The following is a 25,294-nucleotide window of genomic DNA, read 5'->3' as shown; positions in this document are numbered from 1 at the left end:
CAGACCCCCCAATTCAAAGTCCCAATTCAAAAATGAGCATCTGAAATTAACAGACATTTCTCAGACAAAAAAGTAAAAGCAGCAAATTAACATATGAAAAAATGTTCATCATCACTGGTCATTTGAGAGATGCAGATGAAAACAGCACTGAGATTCTACCTCATCACAGAAAGAATGGCTGCTATCAAGAAATCAACCAATAACAAATGCTGGTGGGAGTTTGAGGATAAAGGAACACTTCTCCATTGCTGGTGGGAGTGCATGATGGTGCAACCACTGTGGAAATCAGTATGCAGATACCTCAAAAAACTGGAGCTAGAGGTCTCATTTGATCCAGCTATTCCCCTGCTTGTTATCTTCCCGAAAGAAGTAAAAGAATCATACCACAGTGATATATGTGCACCTATGTTTATAGTGGCACAGTTTGTAATAGCTAAATCTTGGAAACAGCCCAAGTGCCCATCAACTGGAAACTGGGTAAAGAAGATGTGGTTTTTCTATAAAATGGAGTACTACTCAGCCATAAAGAACAATAAAGTAGAGACTTTTATATCTAAATGGATTCATATTGAGGCCATAATCTTAAGTGAAATAAATAGGACACACATGTAAATATGAAATATTTCTCTAGTGTAAGAAACTGAAAGTGTAAATAAGGATTAAAATGTTTAAAATGAATAATTGATAATTTGAAATAGGAATTACAGGTCCAAAGGTGTATGGGTGGCGGGAAGGGACGGGGAAAGGGAAGAAGGGAAAGGAAAAATGATAAGAAAAGAAAAAAATGGAAATGTGATCTGTGTAAATAGGGAAGGGTGGAGGGGGTGAAGGGTGCGCAGGTAATGGGAGCAAAAAAATAAGATCTAAGATACGTCACGTCCAGGTACAAGCACCTAAAGATAAATGTAAATGTATTGTATACCTAAAATAAACCAATAAAAGAATTTTTTAAAAAATTCAAATAAAAAAATGAGCCACTAAAATGAACAGATATTTCTCAGAGTAAGCAATAGAAATGGCAAAAAAAAAATACATCAAAAATTTTTCGACATCTCTGTCCATTAGAGAAATGCAAATTTAAACAACACTGAGATTCCATTTTACTCCAGAAAGAAAAGTTATCACCAAGAAATCAGATCACAAAATATTCTGGTAAAGCTGTAGGGAAAAAGAGACTCTTCTTCATTGATAGTGGGAATGTAACTGATTACAACCATTATGGGAATCAGTATGGAGAGTCCTAAAAAAAAGGAAATAAGAAATTTTAATTTACCCAGCTATTCCCCTCCTAGGTATTTTCCCAAAGAAACTAAAGCCATCATGTTACAGTGATACATGCATATTTATGTATATAACAGTACAACTGATAATAATTAAATATTGGAAGTCATCTATATGTCTAGCAATAGATGAATGGATAAAGAAAATATGGTATTTAGAGAGAATAGGGTATCATGCTGCCATAAAGAAAGATAAACTTGAGTCATTTGTAGGAAAATGGATGCACCTTAAGAACATAATGTTAATTAAAATAAAGCAGACACTCAACCTTAAATATCACATGGTTTCTTTTATATGAAAAATCCAAACTATGAAGTGGAAAACAAAAGTTAGATAATAGGAATGAAAGACAGAGGGAAGCTGGGGGGAGGGGAAAAAGCAGTCTGGAAGAAAGAGAAGGGAACAAGATATAAAATAATTTGTGTATTGTGTATATGTACCAACTCTTCAAAATGAATGTAATCATTAGTATTGCAAAAATATTTTTTTTAAATCTGGGTAATTTGGGCCGGGGATTTAGCTCAGTGGTTCTGCCTCTTGCCTCGCAAGCTTAAGGTCCCGAGTTCGGTCCCTGGTACCAAAACAAAACAAAACAAAAACTGGGTAATTTAATCACAGAATTGTGTACACAAGGAAAATGCCATGTATATTTGAAAGCAGAGATCAACATAATGGTTTTGTAAGCTAAGAAATTTCAAATTATCATAAATCCATCAGAAGTCAGAAGAAGGTCACAGTACTAACTCTCTATAACAAACTTTGAAAGGAACCAATACTACAAACACCTTGATATTGGACTTCTAGTTTTCAGAATTGTGAGACAATGATTTTATTTACTCAAGCTACTGAGTTTGTGGTACTTCGCAGCCCTAGTAAACTAGTACACTGGTGCAGTGTTACAGAATACCTTATGGCCAGCAGAGCTGCAGGGCAATTGTCTAAAAGAATCAAGGGTAGACAGAGTGGTACATGCACTTCAATAGTCAGTGTAACTTAGACTAAGATGTTTTTAAGGAGTAAAAATTCGTTAGTACCAGGGAGGTTTGACTTTTTTGCTTTGTGTATATATATTCAGAGGTGGTGGCTGTTGGGAGGTTGTAATGGCATGGCAGGGCAAGCAGGCCCATAGTATCCTACCTTGGCAATAATGAATCCCACTAATGAATTTTTTTTTCCTTTTTTTCAGTGTTAAAGTCAAACCTAGGGCCTTACACATGACATACACGCCCCAACTCATGCTAATGAATCCTTCTTATGAAAGTATCACTATTGATTCTCTCTGCTTTTGTCATTGTATGCTGAGATGCCTAAAGTGTTAGAATAGTTAATGCAGAGCTTCCTCCAGCTTAGTTGGGTAAACTTAGTACTGAAAAAATACAATTAAAACTCATTTTAAAAGTAAATAATTGATTCCTATTCAAGAATCTATATATTTGTTAATATTGAGAATATCTAAAAGTACATTCCATACTACTTTAATTGAAATTCTAGTGACATGATGGTAGTATTGACTTAGTTTTTATATTGCATATTTGGAATGGTTTTGACTTTATTTGGTAAATGTGTCTTCTATATATTCCAATATTTTATTGAAGCAAAAAACTACAGTTCTTGGCTAATATAAAAATTAATTCCTGGCTATGAGAAAAGAGATGTTTTCTGTGTCATTCACTCTCAAGTTTAAAGAATACACAGAAAGCCACTGTAAGCTCTTGCAGGGGCCCACTCTCACTCTGCAGAGTGGACTTCTTTTTCTACTTTAATTGGCCTGCACTCAATCTGCAGAGCATACTTCTTTTCCTACCTTTAATAAGTGTAAAATTTCACTACTTTTTGTGCATTTCTTGTCCAAGTATTATTTCAGGACAAAAACCTGGCTCTCAAAGAACCCTATAGCACTCGAGAAGTCCCAGCAAAATAGTTTTGGAGAGCCAGCTAGGAGATGAGAGGTTTTGTTTTCTTTGTGGGTGAGAAAAATTAATAGAAGCTGGGGGCTCCTCTGGGACCAGCCTGGCATCTGGCTCCCTGTTTGCACCTCTTTCCACTGCATCTCCCTCCCCCACCATGCAGCACTGGGAAAAGCTTGTGCCACTTCAAGCTGCATCATTGTCCCCTGGCAACCAGTGCTGGGATGAGCTCATACCAAGTCCCACAGAGTGTGTAGAGCTGTGCCCTGGGGAGAGGAGCGGGTGCCCTGATGGTGACCTGTGGGACGCCATGGCATCCTCCACGGTCATGCAAGTTGAAGGTTGCCAGAGAACCTGTTATTAATACACTCATAGAAGGGACCTAGAGTTTAGTATGCCTTTTTGCGCCCATGGTTTTGATTTTCCCCAATACTTGGTTCAGTTTTTCACTCTTTCAGGAGCCTGCTTGAGTGGCTGCCTCCCCTACCTTACCTGATTTTGTGCTCAAAGTCTCATCTGCATTTTTTCCTAGATGGTTGTTTGTCTCTGCATATCCTTAGTGACTCTTTTTTTCAGACAGCCGTCCTGGTCCATGTGCTTCTGCTGTTTGTTAAATCTCTAAAGCTTTCATTTTCAGGGGAAACGTGAAACTCCTCCTCTCTTCTCTTCTGAATTGGGTTTAGCCCCTCTCAGTTTCTTCTAACAGAAATTTAGGTAATTTCTGAGGCCTACTGAGGCCCTGATTGGAACAAAGGGAACTACCAGTAAAGGTCAACTCAACCTGCTGTGAGTATGTAAAAATGGAGCAGGAGTTAAAGATTATTTTGATAGTCTTAGTTGGAGTGCACACATTGTTTTGCTGAAAGTAGGAACTTTTATACCATGAATTTAACAGCATGATAATATTAATCTCATTTTACTATTTTTAAATGTTCTATGACATAACAGCTAATTATTTTTCAAACTAGATTTGAATATATGACACAAAATTTTGAAACATTTTTAAAATGTGCCTCCAAGCTGAGTGTGGTGGCACACACCTATAATTTCAGCACTCTGGAGGCTGAGTCAGGAGGATCACCATGAGTTTGAGGCCAGCCTGGGCTACACAGTGAGTTCAAGGACAGCCTGAACCACATAATGAGACTCTGTTTTAAAAAATTAATTTAAATAAAATGAGTGTCCATTGGTTAATATCAAGATTATATATGCCCAGATACCTAAATTGCAGAACTTACATTTGGTTTAATAATTTTCAAAATTTTAAAAAATGTATAGGTAAGAAAACTCAGTTATCATAGGCATAGAGGATGAAGTTAATCCTTGAACTGATTCATTTGCAGTTTGTCTGTACTATCGTCTCCTGAGGCTAGAAGTTTCTGAAATCTTTTTTCCTTTTCAAAAATGTGATACTAGGGGTCAAATTTAGAGCTTCATGCATGCTTGCCAAGTCCTCTACCATTGAGCTATATCTCCAGCACTCGTCTATTCTTTTTAAAAGTAAATTTCAGATGCCCATTTTTGAATTGGGTCTTTATATTTGGGGGTCTGATTTTTTACATTCTTTATGTATTCTAGGTAGTAGTCCTTTGCCTGAGGTACAGCTGCTAAAATTTTTTTCCCACAGTGTAGGCTGTCTCTTAGCTCTGTTGGTGGTTTCTCTTGCAGTGTGGAAGCTTTTTAATAAGATGAGATCCCAGTTGTTGATTCTTTGTGCTAGTTCCTGTGCTACTAAGGATTTGTTCATAAAGTCTTTTCCTATGCCAATGTCTTTGAGTAAATTTAATCATCCAAATAATTTTCTTCTTTTATGATTTTATATTTTGTATTTTCTGATGCTGACAATGTCATTGATTTTCTTTTTGACAAATGTATGATCTATCAGCTAATAATTAATATTTATATTATATTATAAATATACAAGTATTTCTCATTTAATGACCTGTCTATTTAATGACTGTTCGAACTTAAAACCAAGGCCTGATGTTTGGACTTACAACTTGCCACTTAGACTTATGACCTGTCTTTTTCTTTATACAATTCTGCACATCTTTTTTATAGAACCTAAATGTCGCTTTTTGTATAGTACACCTTGTTTATATACCACTGTTATTTTTGCTGATTGTACTGTAAGGTACAGTACTGTAGTTTTATGTTCTGTTATACCTTACTGTACTGCATGTAAGAGTTATGCAAATAAAAGCAAAGTCAACAAGTTAGAGTTTTCTTTGACCATTTCCTTGCTCTGAACATTGTAATGTACATACTACATACAATTTCTCATTCAGCAACCAATTCACTTAATGACCTAGTAACAAGAATAAAATTTCGCTGTTAAATGAGGAATGTCTGTATAATATATAATTCTTCTAATTTTGAATACTAATTAATTTTTGTTTTAAGAAAATTCCCATATGGGCCAGAGATTTAGCTCAGTGGTTCTGCTGCTTGCCTTGCAAGCGAAAGGACCCGAGTTTGATCCCTGGTATCAAAAAAAAAAAAGAAAATTCCCATAATAATAAATACATATTTGCTATAAAACTCTGAATCATTACTATGTAGTAATCTGTATTTTATGACCATGTAATATTTATTTTGTGGATTAATAATGATGAATGTGTATTACTTATCATTTAATGATTCATATCTTAATGGAATAATTTCTTGAATATAACTAGGAACACAGTAATACAAGAAGAGACAAAAATGAAATAAAATGAAAACAACCATGTAAAAAAAGCAGAATATACAAAATGCCTAACCAGATTTGGTGGTTTTCTAATGTACTCATCAGTATTTAATATTTATATATCACATTAAATATTGAATTGGTTATTATAAAAATTAATCATTAAATAATGATATTCATATAGTTGAACAGAGATCATTTAACAGAATTGTTAAGTAGATATTAGGTTGTTTAATAGATAACTGTGAAGGTTAACTTTTTTGTAATGGTTGAATTTCTCTTTAACACCATAAGCTCATGGAGAAGACTTTATTCCTCCTACAATTTTAGCATAGTGCCTGCACAGAGAAGTCAATAATTACTGCTGACAGTTCCACTGAATGTCACTGCCCTGCTCCAGAACCTACAATGAAACTTTGTTTGTGATCACATCTAAACTCATTAAACTGCTTTAGTTTTGGAACACAGACCCTGGGCTTTTAACTATTATCCCAGAGGTCTAAATATCTTAATTTTATGGTTTGTTAAAGGATATTTAAAATAATTCTATTTCCAATCTCTTATTTTGGTTGCACAAGTAAGTTTTCATACCAGAAAGAAAAAGTACTGGCAAACTACTATAAGTACTCTGGTCCCTGTGATGAGCAGATATATGATGAATATATTAGTTTTTAGATCCTGATACTTAGGGAATTAATCAATTCCAGTCTCTTATGCTTCAAAGTCTATGCCAGACTTAATATTATTGTAACAGTCTTATGATACCTAGTTTGGAGAGGCTGACTGCTCTTTACTTATAGAACAGGGAAAATTGCCTTTGAAGAGGGCTGTCTTACTTACCTAAGATTACTTTCCCTTGACCAGACTAAGTTTGACATTTATAACAGCCTCAAGAGGTTAGAAGTATTAAAAATTGGAATGCAGACAGTTTCTGTTTCCATTCTCTACCATCTCCTTTCTCTGTGGGTCTCACGGTTTATAGAAACAGGGCCACAGATTAAATATTCTGCCCAAAAAATACAGCTGTGGAGAGCTTTACTCTTCTAAACCATTAAAACAAGCAGAGTTTCTGGCACGTTAATAAATGATCAATAAAAGATTCATGAATGAATGAATGAATGAATGCATGAGCCAAATTTACTGGACCCCCTATGATATGACAATATTGATTTACTTTTTCTACATAGCACTCTCATTGTCTCTCACCCATCTCTGTTCATTAATTTGTTCAATCTTGCAAGAGCTGTGCAATCTTGTATGAGACCCTGCCTTCTGATTATTTGCATCTCATTATTCATAAGTACCTTAAATCCACATCTTTTTTCTCTGATAAAGAAGATAAGGCATGAGAAGAGCCTTTTTCCGGTCTAACGTCCCTGCTTAGGTCACACATATTTATTTCAAATATTCCTGAAGAATTTAAAAGATACCATATATTTGTCTTTAAAGTCAATCTTAAATAAATTTTAATTTCGCCATCTGAATATATAGTTCAACAAAGGTAGAAGTAATAAAAAGAAAACAAAAAGAGAAAGAGAAATTTCATGTGACATTTATGTGTGGTACTAAAACATACTAGCAGTTTCTGATTTCATTTTTATCTGTCTTGGTTATTGTTGTTGGAACAACTATGTTTTCACCCTTTCCCTTTGAGCCTATTTGAATCTTTGAATCTAGAGCATTTGTTTATTTTTAAAATCCATTTGTTCAATCTCTGCCTTTTGATCAGAATTTTTAATTAACGGATGTTTAATACAGTTGTTGATAGAATTTAGATCTGGCATTTTAAAAAATTTTTTGAGGCAAGGTCTCCCTTTGTACTTCAAGCTGACACTGAGCTCACTATGTAGCCCAGGCTGGCCTCTTACTCAAGGTGATCCTCCTGCCTCAGCCTCCTGAGTGCTGGGTTTACAGGCGTGCACCACCACTCCTGGCCGGTATTTGCTTTTCATATGTTTGATTAGTTTATTCCATTACTTCATTAATGTGTCCTTTTGTGTTAAATAGATATTTTTTAGTATACTATTTAAGTTTTCTCTTTTCTTCTGTCAATTTTGAATACTTTTGTGGTTGAATAGTTGTGATGAAAATTATAATTAGAACCTTAAATTAAAACACAATTACTATTAGTACCAATTGAATTTCAATCGAATATAGAAATTTTGCTCCAACATAGTTTTACTCTCTCCTCTAGAATTCCTGTTTAGTTCTTTTTCTTTCTTTTTTTAATGATGCCAAGTATTAAACCAAGATCCCTATGCATGCTAGGCAAGTGCTCTATCACTGAGCTATATCCTTAGCCCTTTTTTATTTTTTATTTTGTGACAGTGTCTCACTAAATTACTAGGATGTCCATCCTTGAACTTGCAATCCTCCTGCTTCAGTCTCCTGAGTATCTGGGATTTGCAAGCCTGTGTACCATGCTGAGGTTTTGGGGTCTTTTAAAAATATAATTTCTCTATATTTACTGATATTTGGTGAGGCATTGGAGTTGTACTTCTCATTTGTTCTTCAGGTATGGTTTGCCTTATCTCTTTGAACATACTTGCAGTAACATACAATACTTGTCATAGACTTTTTCTCATAAATTGAATGTCATAACTGTCTCATAAACAGTTTTTATTAACTACTGCTTATCACTGCTCCCCACCCTTAATTCCCCATATAAAAGCAGTATATTCTTGTTTCTTTGTACGTTTTGCTGTCGTTTTTGTTGTTGGTACCTGGATATTTAAATAATATAATGTGGCAGCTCTGGAAATCAGATTTTCTCTTTTCCGGGACTTTTTGTTTGTTCATTATATTTTTGTTTATTTTGAGACAGGGTCTTGTTATGTAGTCCAAGTTAGGCTTGAAGTCACTACGAAGTATAGGCTGCCTTTAAACTTGGAATCCTCCTGCCTCAATCTAGAAGACTGTTGGAATTGTAGGCATGTACCATGATACCTGTTTCCCCTTCCAGGATTTATTGTTGTTACTATTTATTATCGTGGCTGTTTATTTAGTGACTTTTATGGACTAATTTGGTAATTTTTGTACTTTATGCCTATTCTAGTTGCTGAATTTTGTTTGGTGAGCTAGCTTTAATGATTGACTAATGATTGAACAAAAATCTTAATATACCTTGAACCAATAATTTTTTCATCCTTTTTTGAGAACCTCTGCATTTGTTTATTATGGCACATCAACAATCACACTGTTTTGGTTTAGACTTTGCTCCTGCTTGTACAGGGCCTCAAGTTCAGCCTAAACCAAGAGATGAGTTTTTTAAAAGTATTTCATGGGCTTGCCCATAACCCTTCACCTGCACGTAGACTTCTAGATACTTGCTAATGTGCCATAGTTTTTCAAAGTTTCTTCATTACATCTCATTCTATAGATTTTCTTTTTAAGTTTTTGGCCAGCCTCTTGTTTTAACTTGTACTGAAGATTTAGGCAACCAAAATTCCAAGTAACCACCTGGCTATACAAGTTTTCCTATGGATTAAGATGAAACTAGAATATCAGGTCATATAATGCCATATGAATGGGGTCTCCAGCCCCTCAGGAAGTGCCATTAAGGTGAAATGGTAAAAGTGATCTGAAGATGAGACTTTTAAAATATTTTTGTACATATTTGTCAAACATATTGATCACATTCATCATAGGGAATTTCCCAATTCCCCTCCTCTCCCTTCAATCCTTCTTTCCCTCTACATTTACAAAAGGTTTGTTTCCATTTTTTTCCTTCTATTCTTTCTTCCTTTTCCTTCCTTCTCTTCCCCCTTCCCTTGTTCCTCTTCTCATTTGAACATGTTCTTCCTATTTCCCAAAATCTATCCTACATTATGCTCCTTATTTATACTTTAGATTTCTCACACAAGAGAAACAATGTGATATTTAAACTTTTGTGTCCGATTTATTTCACTTAAGATTATGGTCCTGAGGTCCACCCATTTTCCTACAAATGACTCAGCTTTATCCTTCTTTTTGGAAGAGTAGTAATCCATTGTACCTAAATGCCACATCTTCTTTATCCATTCATCTGTTGATGGGCAATATGGGCTATTTCCAATAGTTATTATAAGTTCTGTTGCTATAAACATGGGTATGCCTATATCACTGTGGTCTGATGCATTTAACTCTTTCAGGAAGATACCTAGAAGGGAAACAGCTGGATCAAATGAAACCTCTAGTTTTAGCTTTTTGAGGAATCTCCATAATAATTTCCACAGTGGGTACATCAGTTTACACACCCACCAGCAAGAGAGAATGGCTCCTCTCCCCCCAAAGCCTCACCAGCATTTGTCATTGGTTGATTTCTTGGGGATAGTCATTTTTCTGGAGTGAGATGGAATCTCAGTGTTTTTTTTTAAATTTTCATTTCTCAAATAACAAGTAATATTGACCATGTTTCATATATTTATTTGCTGTTTGTACTTCATCTGAGAAATGTCTATTCATTTTAGATGCCCATCTTTGGATTGGATCTTTAAATTTGTTGGGTCTGAGTTTTTTTAGTATTTTATATTCTAGATATTAGTCAGTTGTCTGAGACATACCTGTTAAAATATTTTTCCCTTTCAGTGGGTTGTCTACATTCTGTTGGTGTTCACTTTTGCTGTGCAAAAGCTTTTTTTAATTTGAAATGATCCCAGGCATTGACTAACTGTAACATTTCTTGTTCAATCAAGGTTTCATTTGTAAACTGTTTGCTTACACCTATGTCTTCAAGAGTTTTACCTATTCTATCTTTCAGCAGATTTAATGTTTCTCTTTTATTATTTAGATCTTTGACCCATTTTAATTTTAGTGCATGGTGAGAGATCTGAGTTCAACTTTCAGCATGTGGAAAGCCAGTTTTCCCAGCACCATTTATTGAAGAGACTTTTTTCCAGTGAAGGTATTTGACCCCTTTGGCACAGGTAAGGTAGATGATTGTGTTTGGAGTTGTATACGAATCTTCTATTCTGTTTCATTGATCCTCAGATCTGTTTTTTAGCTAGTACCATGCTGCTTTAATCACAGTAGCTTTGTAGTATAACTTCAAATCGGGGATTATGATGCCACTTCCTTTGCCTTTGTTGTCCAGAATTGCTTTCACTATTCTAGGTCTCTTCTGTCCCATATGAATGTTGGGACTGTTTTCTCTAGTTCTGTGAGGTATGTTATTGGTATTGATTGGGACTAGATTAAATCCGTATAAGTTTTGGAAGTATGGCCATTTTCACTATCCAAGAACAGGGGATATCTTTCCATTTTTGGTATGTATTTCAATCTCCTTTATCAAAGTATTGTAGTTTAAAATATAAAGATCCTTCTTTACATTGATTCCTGAGTATTTCATTTTTATTGACGGTATTGTGAAAGATGTGGTTTCCCTAATTTCTCTCAGTGTGTTTCTTATTCATGTACAGAAATGTTATTGATTTTTTTATTCATTAAGTTTATTGGTACATTTTAGGTATAAAATATGATGACATTCATCATTGGGAATTTATACCTTTACATGATATATCTTGGTTCTTATTTTTTGCTCCATTTCACTGCCCTCCCTGTTTACAAAGACTTTGTTTCTATTTTTTCCTTCTCTCATATTTATTCCTTTCCCTTCTTTCCTTTCCCCTACCCCTCCCACTTTCCCTTCCCCTTTGGACCTTTTCTGCCTATTTCACATTATCTATTATACATTTTGATCCTCATTTACACTTTCAGTTTCTAACACCAGAGAAATTATTCGATATCTACACATCTGTCCTATTTGTTTAATTTAAGAGTATGACCTCAGTGTGCATCCATTTAGCTATAAATATCTCTAGTTTCAAATTCTTTATGGCTCAGTAGTACTCCATTTTATAAAAAAAAAAGGAACCCAAACACATCTTTATCCAGCCTCCAATTGATAGTCAATTGGGCAGTTTCCAAGTTTTAGCTATTAAAAACTGTGCCACTATAAACATGGGTGCACACATATCACTGTAGTGTGGTTCTTTTAATTCTTTAGGGAAGATACCCAGCAGGGGAATAACTGGGTCAAATGGGACCTCTAGCCCTAGTTCTTTGAGGTATCTCCATACTGATTTCCACCAGTGGTTGCACCAGTCTACACTCCCACCAGCAGTGGAGAAGGGGTCCTTTTTCCTCACAAGAAATGCTATTGATTTTTGAGTGTTGAGTTTGTATCCTTCCAAGCTGCTGAATTTGGTTATTGATTCTAGATGTTATTTGGTGGATTTTGGGGGGTCTTCTATGTAGAGTATCATGTCATCAGCAAATAAGGATAATTTAATTTTTTCCTTTCCTATCCATGTTTCTTTTATTTCTTTCTTTTGTCTAATTGGTCTGGCTAATATTTCCAGAACTATATTGAACATGAATAGTGAGAGTGAGCATCTTTGTTTTGTTTTTCATTGTAGTGTGAAAGCTTTCAAGTTTTTGACCATTTAGAAGGATGTTGGCTGTTGCCTTGTCATAGATTGCTTTTAGCAGATTGAGATAAAGATCTTTTATTCCTACTTTATTTAGTGTTTTTTAAAATCATGAATGGATGTTAGACTTTGTCGAATGCTTTCTCTGCATCTATTGAGATGATCATGCAGTTTTTGTTCTTGGTTTTGTTAAAGTGGTGTATTACATTTACACTGTTGATTTGGATATTTTGAACCATCCCTCCATCGATGGGATGAAACCTACTTGATCATGATGTATATTCTCTTTGATGATTTGCTGCATTCCATTTGCTAGTACCATATTGAAGATTTTGCATCTATGTTCATTAAGGAGATTTCCCTGTAGTTCTCTTTTTTGGTTGGATCCTTCTCTGGTTTTGTTATCAACATAATGCTTGCTTTCATGGATGTGTTTGGGAGTATTGCTTCCCTTTCAATTTCATTAAAGAGTTTGGGAATAATGGCCTTAGATCTGACCTAGCTATTCCCCTGCTGGCTATCTTCCCAAAAGAATTAAAAGAATCATACCACAGAGATATATGTGCACCCACATTCCCTAAATTTCTTGTAGAATTCAGCAATGAATCCATTAGGACCTGGGCTTTTCTTCGTTGGTAGTCTTTAAAAATTACTTCTTCAATTTAATTGACTTATATTGGGTTATTCAGAATTGTTATATCTTCATTAAGCTTTGCTAATTCATATGTATTTAGAAATCTGTTCATTTCTTCTGAGTTTTTCATCTTATTAAAGTACAGGTTGTCAAAGTAAATATTGATGATCTTCTGGATTTCTCCAGGATCCCTTGTGATTTTGCCCCTTTTATTCCTAATTACATGGATCTGGGTCTTTTGCTTCCTCTTTTGATAATGTTGGCTGAGGGTTTACTTATTTTATTTAATCTTTCAAAGAATCAACTTTTTGATTCATTGATTCTTTGTATTTTTTCCTTAGTCTCAATTGTATTAAGTTCCACTTTGCTCTTTATAATTTCATATCTCATACATGCTTTGTGTTTAAATAGTTTTACTTTTTCTGGAACCTTGAGGTTCAACATTAGGTTATTTATTTGAGCTAATGTGAGAATTAACTGCTATAAATCTCTCTTGTAAGACTGTTTTCATTGAGTCCTATAAGTTGTGGTATGTTGTATTGGCATTATCACTCAATTGTAAAAACTGTGTAATTTCTTTTTTTATTTCATTTGTGACCAATTTGTTGTTCAGGAGGATATTATTTATTATTTACCTTCCATGTGTTTATGTAGTACTTGTAGTTTCTTTTGCCAATGATTTCCAATTTCATTGCACTATGATCTGATAATATGCATGGATAATTTCTATTCCTTTGCATTTACTTAAGCATGTTCTATGGGCTAGTATGTGGTCTATTTGGAGAAAATCCCTACTTAATGCAGCTGTAAAGAATGTGTATTCTGTTCTTGTTAAGTGGAACAATCTTTAGATATCTACTGAATTCATTTGCTGAAAGGTTGGGTTCAGCTCTGCCATTTCTTCATTGATTTTTTGTCTAGTTGATCTATTTGTGACAGTGGAGTATTGATGTCCCCCATTGAAATTGTATTAATGCTTATCTGATTTTTTTATATTCATTAGTGTTTGTTTTATATAGTTGAATGTGTCAGTATTTGGTGCATATATATTTATGATTATTGTCTTTTCCAATTACCTCTGATTTTTTTCTGGGTTCTTGTTGCATACAGTATTTTTTCCATCCTTTGACTTTCAGTCTGTGAATTTCTTTTTAAATAAAATATGATTTTTTTTTTTTTTTTTTTTGTACCAGGGATTGAACTCAGGACCTTGCGCTTTCAAGGCAAGTGTCAGAACCACTGAGCTAAATCCCCGACCCAAAATATGATTCTTTTATGCAACATATCACTGAATCTTATTTCTTGATCCATTCTGCTAATTTGTTTCTTTTGATTGGTGAATTGAGAATGTTTATATTGATGGGTATAACTGATATGTATTGAGTTATCCTTGTTATATTACTTTCCTTTTGCTGGTTTTCTTTCTTTCTTTTCTGTTTAATTGCTTTCCTGGCCTGATGGATTCATTTTACTGAGATTCTTGGAATTGTTTTCTTCATTGTCTTTTACTAGACTATCCTTCAGACATTTTTGGTGTGCTGGTTTGGAGGCCACAAGTTTCTTCAGATTTTCTTTCCTTTTTTTTGCAGTACCAGGAATCAAACTAAGGACCTTACTGCTTGGGGTGCAGGTCCAGTGCCACTGAGCCACATCCCCGGCCCAGGTTTTCTTTATTATGAGTGTATTTTACTTATCCATCAATTTGAAAGATAATTTTGCAGGGTACATCAATCTGGATGAAGTTTGTTTTCTTTTAGAGTTTGAAACACTTCAATCCAAGCTCTCCTTGACTAAGGGACTTATTGAGAAGTCTAGTGTGATTCTGATGGGCTTTCCTTTATAGGTGATTTATTTCTTTTCTCTAATAGCTTTTAGTATTCTATTCTTGTTTTGAATTTCTGGAATCTAGAATATTATATTATTTGCTGTAGCTTTTTTTGCCACAACTACTTGGAATTTTCTATGCCTCACTTATTCATATTCCCAATTTTTTCCATGCTTGGAAAGTTTTCTGCTGCTACTTCTGTGAAGAGCATTTTTATGACTTTTGTGCTATCTTCTGATTCTTCTTTGATTCCAATTAATCTTATGTTAGTCTTATCTGCATCATCTAGCAGCTGTTGCATTGATTTTTCATGGTCCTTTGCTATTTTTAAGAAGTCTTCCATTTAATGATCACCAACCACAAGTCTGTCTTCAAGATCTGATAACCTATCTTTACATTGGTTGACTGTGATATGTATACTTTCAGTAGAATTTATAATCTGAATTTCTATTTGAGTCTAATTTGTGATTCTTTTCTATGTTGGGCATTTATGGTTTCCATGTCTTTCCTAAGCTCCTCTATTTTTAAAATTTGTATTTACTCTAGATTCATTAAATACTTCATTAAGGTAATCATCTCTTTAATTATCTCTATTTTGTTTTTGTCAAGAGATTTATTCATCTGTTTTCTAACTTCTGCTGCTATCCTTTTATAAAATTCAGCTGGTGGCTTTTGGTTTTTTTCTACCTCAATCCACCCTTGATTTGCCTTGGATAATTTGAGGGTTATGGGTTGCATCTTGACTCCATGTTTTCTCATTTTCTATTTTTTGTTTGTTTTCTGTATTGAGGCTTGTAAATTGCTTATGGTAAGTCACTTTATTACTAGCATTGAGATTTCTTTTAGGAAATGAATACTTTTCGGAGATGTCGTCTATGCATGGCTGGTTTTTGGCCTTTGAGTCTGTCCTAGAATCCTGCTTCTTCAATTTGTTAGGAATTACAGGTTGTTTAGCCTAGCACCCAGTTCTTCAGTACTGGACTATAGTATTGTTTATGACCCCCAGACAATCTATGTATTGACATACAAGGAAGATCAATTGATCATAATTATGGCGCCTTGGCTAAAGTAATGCAATCAATAATAATAGCATCAAGCACAGACTAGAAAATGACAAACTGATAATTTAATTTACCACCTTTAACCATAGGTACAAGATTTACAGTTCTATAAAATAGTATAAGACAAATCAGAAAATAATATAGAGCAAATATCCACTCAATAGAGTGATTTTAGCATAAGGGCAAAAGGGATGAGAAAAAAACCCCAGAGAAATAAAAGAAGAGAAAAAGATGAGAAGCAAGGCTAAAGGACAAAGGAAGATTATGTAAACCTCAAGAAACTGGTGAAGAAAGCAGGAGGGAAAGAAAGGAGAAAGGAAAAATAAGGAGACAACAACAAAAAATAACTGAAAACAATGAAAAAAACAATAAAAAAACTGAACAACAACAACAAAAGCAATGGGAGAACAAAAGAATAGGAAAAAAAGTTTTTTTGTAATTTCAAGCCTATGGCTATTTTCTGGTAGCCTACAGTTTAGTGGTGGTGTACAGTTCAGAGCACAACTGTGTTCTTGCTAGTAGACAAAGGAGGCAGTCAGAGCCCAGATCCATGCTGGATAACCCCATCAAGCCTGCAGTAGGTTTAGGGTGGGGTTCTGAATAATACCAGCAGGGCTACAGTAAGATTAGGGCTTGGTGCCAGTTCTGGTACTTTTAAATACACAGATTGGGGTAATCTTGGCCTCTGGTTGTGGGATTGGGGCCTGAGTCATTTAGTTCATAACATTCTAAGTCTTTTCTAGCCTGACCACAGCTCCCTGATCCTGGATATCTCCTGTGGTTGTCCCTCACCCAGTTAGAATGTTAACCCTGGAATTTAACATTGTGAATTTTAACACTGGAAGCCCTGAGATGTTGGTCCCTCACTAAAATGGTATCTGACCAAGCACTGTCTCCAAGGAACACAGCAGTCCCTTGGACCGGAGTCACTCACAGTCTGTTATCACATATGGCATCCACTGCTCTGTTCCACTGGTATGTTTCTCCCTGGTAGCCTCTGGAGTCACCCACTTTCATTGTGTCTCTGTAGAGTCAATTTTCCATTGTCATGCCATGAGCCAGGAGCTGAGGAGAAGGTGCAAATTCCCCCCTTTTTTTTCAGCATTGAGATCTGTCTCTTACTTTGTCTGTGGGCTCCAATTTCCCCTTCAGATCCTTCCTGCGTCCCAGAGATTCACCTCCCTCCTTCTTTTCTTCCCCAAGATGTTATTTTCCAGTGCCTGGGTCCCAAATCTTGGAGAGGTTGATTTGTTGAACATTAACATTTTCCCAGAAGTCCTCAAGATGAGGTGTTTTGGGGAGCTCCAAATCAACTCTGAACCTTTTGGTGAATGCAAGCCTGTTAATGCTCACAGCTATCATGTTTGTGAGGTTACTACTAGTCATCAAAGCTATCATGGAACTAAAGAGGGAGATGGGAGTAAGTTAAATTATAATGTCCCAAACCATGCTGTTCTTATAGAGATTCAGTAATTGTTCTTAAATACACTAAGTGCTCCTGAGATTGTTGCAAGCAATTTCCAGGGTTCTGACAAAAATTGAATTTGACCAATTTCTAGTGTGTTTATTGCTTTTATTTAGGGATGTCTTTAGTAGGGTCCTTTCTCTGCCTTTCCTGAAAGCATGCACTTTTACCTGGTGCCTTATACTTCTTTTTCCTTAACTGAGTCAAACTTGGCTTGCACAAGAAATTTTACGTGCCTTTCTCATGACCTACAGAAATATTCCATATTCTATTGCTCTTTGGCAATAACTAGGCATGCTTTTGCAATATGATGTTATGATGTTATTCCTCCCTGAGGCTTTGACTTTTTAAAGACAAGGAACACAGTCTCTTTTGAAATCAAATATATAGAACATAAAGATAAGGTGAATTGAATGTAGGAGAACACCTGTTTTATTGTAACTTTTTAAAACTCAACAAGTGAAAGTAATGGAATGAAATTTAAAACTGGGAATGAATTCAATGCACTTTCTAAAAACAATTTCCTCAAGAAAAATTCCCATTTCACTTATCTTGTTACTAAATTAATTGCTGCTCTTAATCCTTTTTTAATCTATGCATAAAGGTTCTCAACTGACCCTAAGGCATTTGCTTTATTAGCATATGAGTCATTTGGAAGCATAATAAATATGCGTGAAGTCCTTTCTCCTCTCTTGAAAATTGCTGCTACTATAAAGCAGTGTTTTTCCATAGGAAAACACAGCAAATTCATTTCTAATTCAATTTGTTGAAACAAAACTATTGAAGCAGAAAAAGAGGAAAAATATTAAAGATGTAATAGGATAGTTTCATTTTACCACCTTTTGCATGAGAGAAAAAAAGATCAAAAAGAAATTTATGAAAAAGTATTCCTATAACAATAGAAAATATTTCAGAGCCTAGACTTTAGTATGACAGCCAGTCCCAAACTAATCTCTGTCCTAGTCAGCTAAGTGGAATGTAATAATTGCTCTGCCATACATCAGCAAAAAAAGCACAATACTATGTCCTCTGCTGTATCAATCTGGTGCTATGGGTTGATATTGAGACTGTCCTGGGGAATGTAGAAGAGGTAGTTTACACAAGGAAGTTGAGCAAATGTGGGGATGCAAGGGCGGAGAGATGACAGGATTAGCTGCAGAAGATGAAAAGTGATAGTTCAAGAGGGAAAGGTGGGAGTGATAATTGGTGTATAAAGGTTACAAGGAAAGACAGGAACACCGGCTATATTCTGAATTAGAACAAATTTTATTGTGTGCTCTGGCAGAGCCTACAAGTGCTTTGGGCTTTGTCATTTAATAGTAATTGTCTATAAAGCAAAATAAAGTACTTTGGGTTGTTTGAATGTTTTTAAATTTTACTTTGCTTTAGACATAGTTTTAGAAAATATCTGGGATTGAGAAGAAAGTTTAATACAATATTTAATTAAAAGCAAGGCCAATGGAACACTCAATTGAATAAAAAACAATTTGGACAAGTTAATAAATCTATAAATAACACAGTAATTAAGTAGAATTTCCTTAGGGAACCATCAAGGCTAGGTTCCAAATCAGAATGAGATATTAATAGCCTGGTTGGATCAATTTATTTAGTGATTCTGCTGTTTGATGGAATGGTTCTAGCCTTCTGCAATATGCTTTCTACCTCAAATACATTTCTCCAACCTTGAATATCCAATAAATCTCCAACACATTCTGCAATATCAAAACAAACACTTCACACTTCAAAAGTGTGGTGGGTACATAGAAAGCTTTTGGAACCTAATCTGTCTGCCAGCTTTGCCACTTCAAAAATATGAGACTAGATATGTCACTGAGGATCCCTGTGCCTCATTCTTCTCATTTGTAAAATAAGCATGACATTAGCTCAATTGTCTCTCAGTATCCCTGAGAGATTGATTCTCAGACCTGTTGGGGATACCAAAATCTGAGGATGCTCATATTCTTTATATAAAATATCTTACCATTTTCTTTTACCTACTCGTATTTTTCCATATACTTTAACTCATCTCTGGATTATTATAATACCTAATACAATGCCTACATATCACTTCATTTGCATGGATTAAGCCTAGTACTAGGGACATAGTAAATTTAAGTTTTATGTTTTGGAAATGTCTTCAATTGTTTGAATCTATGGAGGCAGTGCCCATGGATATGCAGGGCTGTCAGTGTCTGTTTCATAATGTATCTGTGCACATTTAATAAATAATCACAGTAAGGCTTTCTTATTTATATATTTATTTCCATTACTTTGGTGCTAAAAAAACCAAACCTGGGACCTTGAACGTAATAATCATGTACTTGAGCACTGAGCTACACTCTAGTACATATAAAGCCTTTCAACATTGCTAAGCACACAGGAAGTACTCCATACACATGTGCTTTCTGTGTGTCCACTTCATGTTTGTCATGAATGTCTTTCATGGTGGTTATTATAAGTAGTTGTCACAATGGTTGTTTCCTTGGACCGTATTGTGTAAGCTTGAGAGTAGAGACTATATTTTAGCCATAGTTGTCTTTGTAGCATTTAGAAAAGTACCACACATTAATCATGAGTTCAAAATATTTGCTTTTTCTCTCTTTGATGGGTTGACTTTCTATTCTACATCCATAGATCCCACCATTCTTCCAGTATATGTCTGTTACCTATATCGACTCCATGGAATTTGCCTGTGCCACATATTCTCACCAGCACTATTATTATTACTGTCAAGATCTCTCTTTTTCTGAAATGCTACCACCACCTCAAATTAATTCTGTCCCCAAACTCAACATTGCATCTCCCCTCTCAAGCTACCTCTTTTCTTGCCAATGTTGTGATTGAATTACCTAGGCAAAACTTTCGTCACAGCACATTATCTTGTGTTGGTTTTTATATTTTTGGAGCTCAAAATGTTGGAGGTCAGAGTTCTGCATTTCTGGATATTGACAAAATATGCACAGTAAATAATGAAAAATTATTAGATATAATATAACTAATAAAGAAAGCAATATTGACTGAGGAGATAAGCATTTTCCATTCCTAATTTCTTTTGCTGTAGTCCTCCATTTGTCAAATTTCTTCCTGCTCTAACCTCTTTGTTTTCTTTTATTCTTCACTCCTTGAATCCATTTTTTTTCATATTTTGTCATAGGTTTAGCATTATTTTCTCAATCTATTTTTCCCTTCTTCATGTTTTTGCTTGGACAAAGCTTGTTTTATAAGGTTATATTGTCCTCTAGTATAACTCTCCTAGTCCTTTGACTCCATGCCCCACACTCCAAAATATAAACAATAAGATCAATGGAATAGAAAATGTGGTATCTTAATCACTATATGTATGAAGAACATATTTCATGGGTCTAGAAATGCATGTTGAGTGTATTATTGAGCATAATTAATTATGCCTGATAATTTAGCATCAAGGAGGGCCTGATGAAGCCAAAGAAAGTATGGCTGATACCCATGTGAAAAGAACCTTGGGGTCTGAATGCTTCTAAATAGCTCTTCTTCCTACCTACCTCTTTCTTTCCTCCTTCCCCAATACCCCATTTTTTTTCCTTTTCACTGTTTACATTCAACTAGCCCCACTAAGTACCTCATGGAGGGCTTCTGAGAAAGGCTTTCCCCTGGACTGAATAAACCTACTTGTAGTAGAACACGGGTTGTTATGAGGAAGGATATCAGAAATCAATTCCTGCCCAAACTCTACTGCCTTCCTGGGATCACTGGGCCGTGTGTGTGTGTGTGTGTGTGTGTGTGTGTGTGTGTGTGTGTGCATACATCTGCACAGAGGCAAGGCCCACACTCTCATTTTCTACTCATCTTACATTTTCATTTTCAAAAGTAATAGAAAAATAAAAGTTATAAAAGAAAAATAATTATCTCTGTGAATGATATTCAGCTTATACAGGCATAATAATACTCTTTTCATGTACTATGGTGTACTTTGTACTGTTAGTCATACATGTTATGATGCCCTTGAGTATTTCAGTTGTGTACTTCTGTTTTTTTCATTATGGATTGTGGTGGATTAACTAATGATCAGGTTGGAATGTCCAGTTGAACTGAGTCAGCATGGTTCTGGGCAGGGAAGATCCACCTGAGGACTGTTGCTAATGGCATAAAAAGAAAACTGGAGGGGAAGATTGTATGCTGTTGATTTTCTTAGAGAAACTTGCCACAGCTGGTTTTCCTGATATGAACTCAGCTGTTATCATCAGAGGAGCTCCAGTCCTCTCCCTGCACTTAGAATAGCTGCTGTTCTCACCAGGGGAGCTCTGATTTTTGCCTTGAGGATCGCTTTCTGGCTCCAGTGCAGATCTCTCAGCCTGGCAGCATAAATCCTTCACCCCACCAGTGCAGACTTTCTAGCTTCTACCACTGGCCTTTGGGCCCTCCCAGTGCAGATTCTTTTCTTTTTCTTTTTTCTTTTCTTTTTCTTTCTTTTTTTTTTTTTTTTGGTACCGGGATTGAAGTCAGGACCTCATGCTTGCCAGGCAGGCACTGTGCCACTTAGCTACATACCTGGCCCTGAGATTCTTGATATGGACTTGCACAAGACATTGCCTTGGGCTCTAGGTCTCTGGCTGGACTCATGGAGGACACTGTCTTGGGCTCTAGGCCTTCAGCTGGACTTGTGTGGGACAGTGCTGTGGGTTCCAGGCCCTCAGCTGGATTCTTTGAGTCTGTAGCATATGGATAGATCACTTTCACTCCTCTGTATTTGACTTTTTGGGTGAATATTATAAAATAATCCTATAAAGTATGTGTCCTGTATTAAATTTATTCCCTTGCAAACTCTGACTATAACAGGAATAAAGCTGAAACATGTTCAAATATGGGAACCCATTTGGTGCACATAGATGCATTTACTGAAGTATGTACCACATATACTTTATATGTGCACATCAAAATATAGATGTGGGGGTAAGTATATATATATAAAAGAACAAAGTTGTTTGGCATTTATAAATTTTCTAGGCAATTAGAAAATAGTGATTGTTTCAGAGCATGTTCATTACTGGAAAGATTACCATGACTGGGTGTGGTGGTGCACATCTATGATCTCAGGGTGTGGTAGGCTGAGGCAGGAGGGTTGCTACTAGTTCAAGGCCAGCCTGGGCAACATAAGTGAGTTCAAGACCAGCCTGACATAGTAAGAGCCTGTCTAAAAAGAAAAAAACAAATTTCTTTGATGTTACTGAAATAATATGAAGACTGTTTTTAAAATCAACTTTTATTAATTTGTTTAAAAGGATGAGAGGTAAAAACTGAAATGATCTTTTGTAAACACTTCTTACCACACTCAAAACCATTTGTGCTACTTTTCCAATTGCCAGGGAGATTAAAGTTATAACCATCTTACTGTACTTTATTTTTGACAGATCTTCTAATAAAAAAGTGATAAAGCAAGTGTTAAGAAATTATTTCCCTGAATGCTGGTAAGGTTGTGAAGGATACATTTTTCATCTAGTTTTTGTGAGTAGATTTCAATTATGCTTGCAATACAGTGTTGTCCTATATTGGAGATTAAAGACTCCTTTATCAACAATTACTTCATCATCTGAAATGAAATACAGATCTAATTAATTTTATTTTCTTGTGTCAGTGATATGCTTTTCCCTTTCATAAGGAAACTAGTCACTTAACTTTTACAGAATTTGTAGGAAGGTCCCATTATGACACCTTTATCTGATTGTTTTATTTGATAAAACAAAAACCATGGCTGGGTCTTTGCTTGGATGAGATGTGACCAAGAACTTGATGATTTAATGTATATTATGCTAAGTGGAAAATAACACTTTTCCATTTGTGAAGTGATAACTTAACTATCAGACTTTCCCACTATGTCTAATTTTTTGTTCCATGCAGATTGTTCCAGTTGTATCTACTGAGAGGAATCTATTAAGCATTGGAAACTTCCTGAGAAAACCTTGATTTTCTTCTCCCTTACTTACAGTTCTTTTTTTAAAATTCAGGATGATTTTTAAAGTAGAGGAACTGTAGGTTCATATTTTATCTTGTCCTGTAACTTTGAGTAAGTTATTTTATTATATTGAAACTATAATGTTACTTCAGGTTAATATTTTGCTATTGCTATTGAAAATAATGGTGCCGATAATCATGATGATAATGTTTTGTTTCTGTGATTGTAAAATATTAACAATAAATCTTATAACATCATTCCCCTAAGAAAATAAGGAATTGCTCTTCTCTGAAAACAAATAATAGAAAATTTTGATAATTCCTTGAGCTCAAATTAATCATTTTTCTTTATAACAGTACCAATAAGAAAGGGGATTCTTTAAGAAACAAAAATGTAATGGAAAGTTTAATAGGTGCTGCTTAGAATAAGGAGGAGGTAGGGATCTTCAATGTGGCTATGAAGTGTTGATGTTTTCCAGTGATGTAGGATCAGGTACTTAGAACCTAGAATATTGCAATCAGATATGTCTCCTGTTCACGTTTTTTACTAGTAATGCTTACTCTAAAGTTTTTGAAAGGTTTACATATGGAGGTAAAATGAAGCAAGCAGAAGATTTCCCAAAAGTAATGTCAATGCACTGAGCGCTTATATATCAAAGCAAATTTACCCATAAGAAATAATGGAAGGACCGGGGATATAGCTCAGTGGCACAGTGCCTACCTGGCAAGTGCAAGGTCCTAAGTTGGATTCCCAGTACCAAAAAAAGAAAAAAGAGAAAGAAAGAAATAATGGAAACTCAGATGACTCATTCCACAACCCAAAAATATTTATATAAAAATGATTCCAATACTCTAATATAATATCAATAATAAAGAAACTATAAAATATGAAGCAAATAAACAAATTAACCTCCACTTTGAAAACATTTGTGGCTGGTGTGAGGGAGACAAGAGAGAGGAGGGTTATTGATTAGAACAACTTTCACTATCACTAATAGAGTCACTGCTATCTATTGGCTCAATGGAATCTTTTTCTTTTAGTGCAGCTTTTAAAAGGATCATATCCAATGACACTTGGATTCCCTTCGACTCCTTTGACTCCTTTTGAGGATTTCACAAAAACGTGACATTTCATTGTGGTTAAACAGATTCATTGCTCACATGCTACTGCCTTAGTCTAGTGGTACTTTTCTACAAAATTTTACATTGTTTATCACATTTTACACATCTCATTAATGTCATTTCAAGTGAGGTATTCCTCCACCTTTTTCTCCTCCTCTGCAGGAAAGATCTCATTTCTAACCTCTTGCTGTTGGGAGAGATATCCATTGGCAAAGTTGTGCTCATGTGACTTTTAGCATCACGTATTACTCATATGGCAATATATAGCTCATATATCAAGTTGAAATTTATGAAAAATATTTGCTAATTTTGCAGAACACTTGCAGAACAAGTTATTCACAATCCAATATATATATATATATATATATATATATATATATATATATAAAATGAGTGAGAGAGGAAGAGAGATATCCTCATTCTGTCCCAAACCCTTTACTGTTTTATTTTCTAATATCATATACATTTTATGTATATTATATTCTGAATTATGAACTCATGCCTGGTATCCAGCTAGCATTCAAAAAATATTTGTTCCTTATGAAACATATTGGAATATGCTACCCCTAAATATGTCAATTTAGTATAAGGATTATTTTAAACTGAAGGCAATAGAGAAAAATCAGGTCAAGGATAGTTTTCTACCATTACCCCTTCTGCCTAAAATCAGGACATAAATTTCCCTTGTGAAAGTGTCCCACTCCCTTATACCAGGAAGGGGAGAACAACTTTTATCACCAGAGACAAAGAAGGTACTAAGATGAGTCTACAGAAACAAGTGTTACTGAATACATTTTATCTCCTATTTAGTTTCCCCTTCTATACCTACCTTCCCACAATTTACTGCCCACACAGTGTAGTCACTTCTCCACAATCTGTTGGCTATTGTTGAAGTGCAGTATAAGCCACTGTGTCTAATGATTTGAGTTCTGTACTTCTTTTCTGTGAAGTCCCCATGCACATAAAATAAAATTT

This window comes from Heterocephalus glaber, unplaced genomic scaffold (assembly GCF_053883595.1).
Source record: "Heterocephalus glaber isolate CG9 unplaced genomic scaffold, H.glaber_assembly_v1.0 deba00001732, whole genome shotgun sequence".
Classification (NCBI taxonomy): Eukaryota; Metazoa; Chordata; class Mammalia; order Rodentia; family Bathyergidae; genus Heterocephalus; species Heterocephalus glaber.
Note: the sequence above shows the minus strand (reverse complement) of the source record.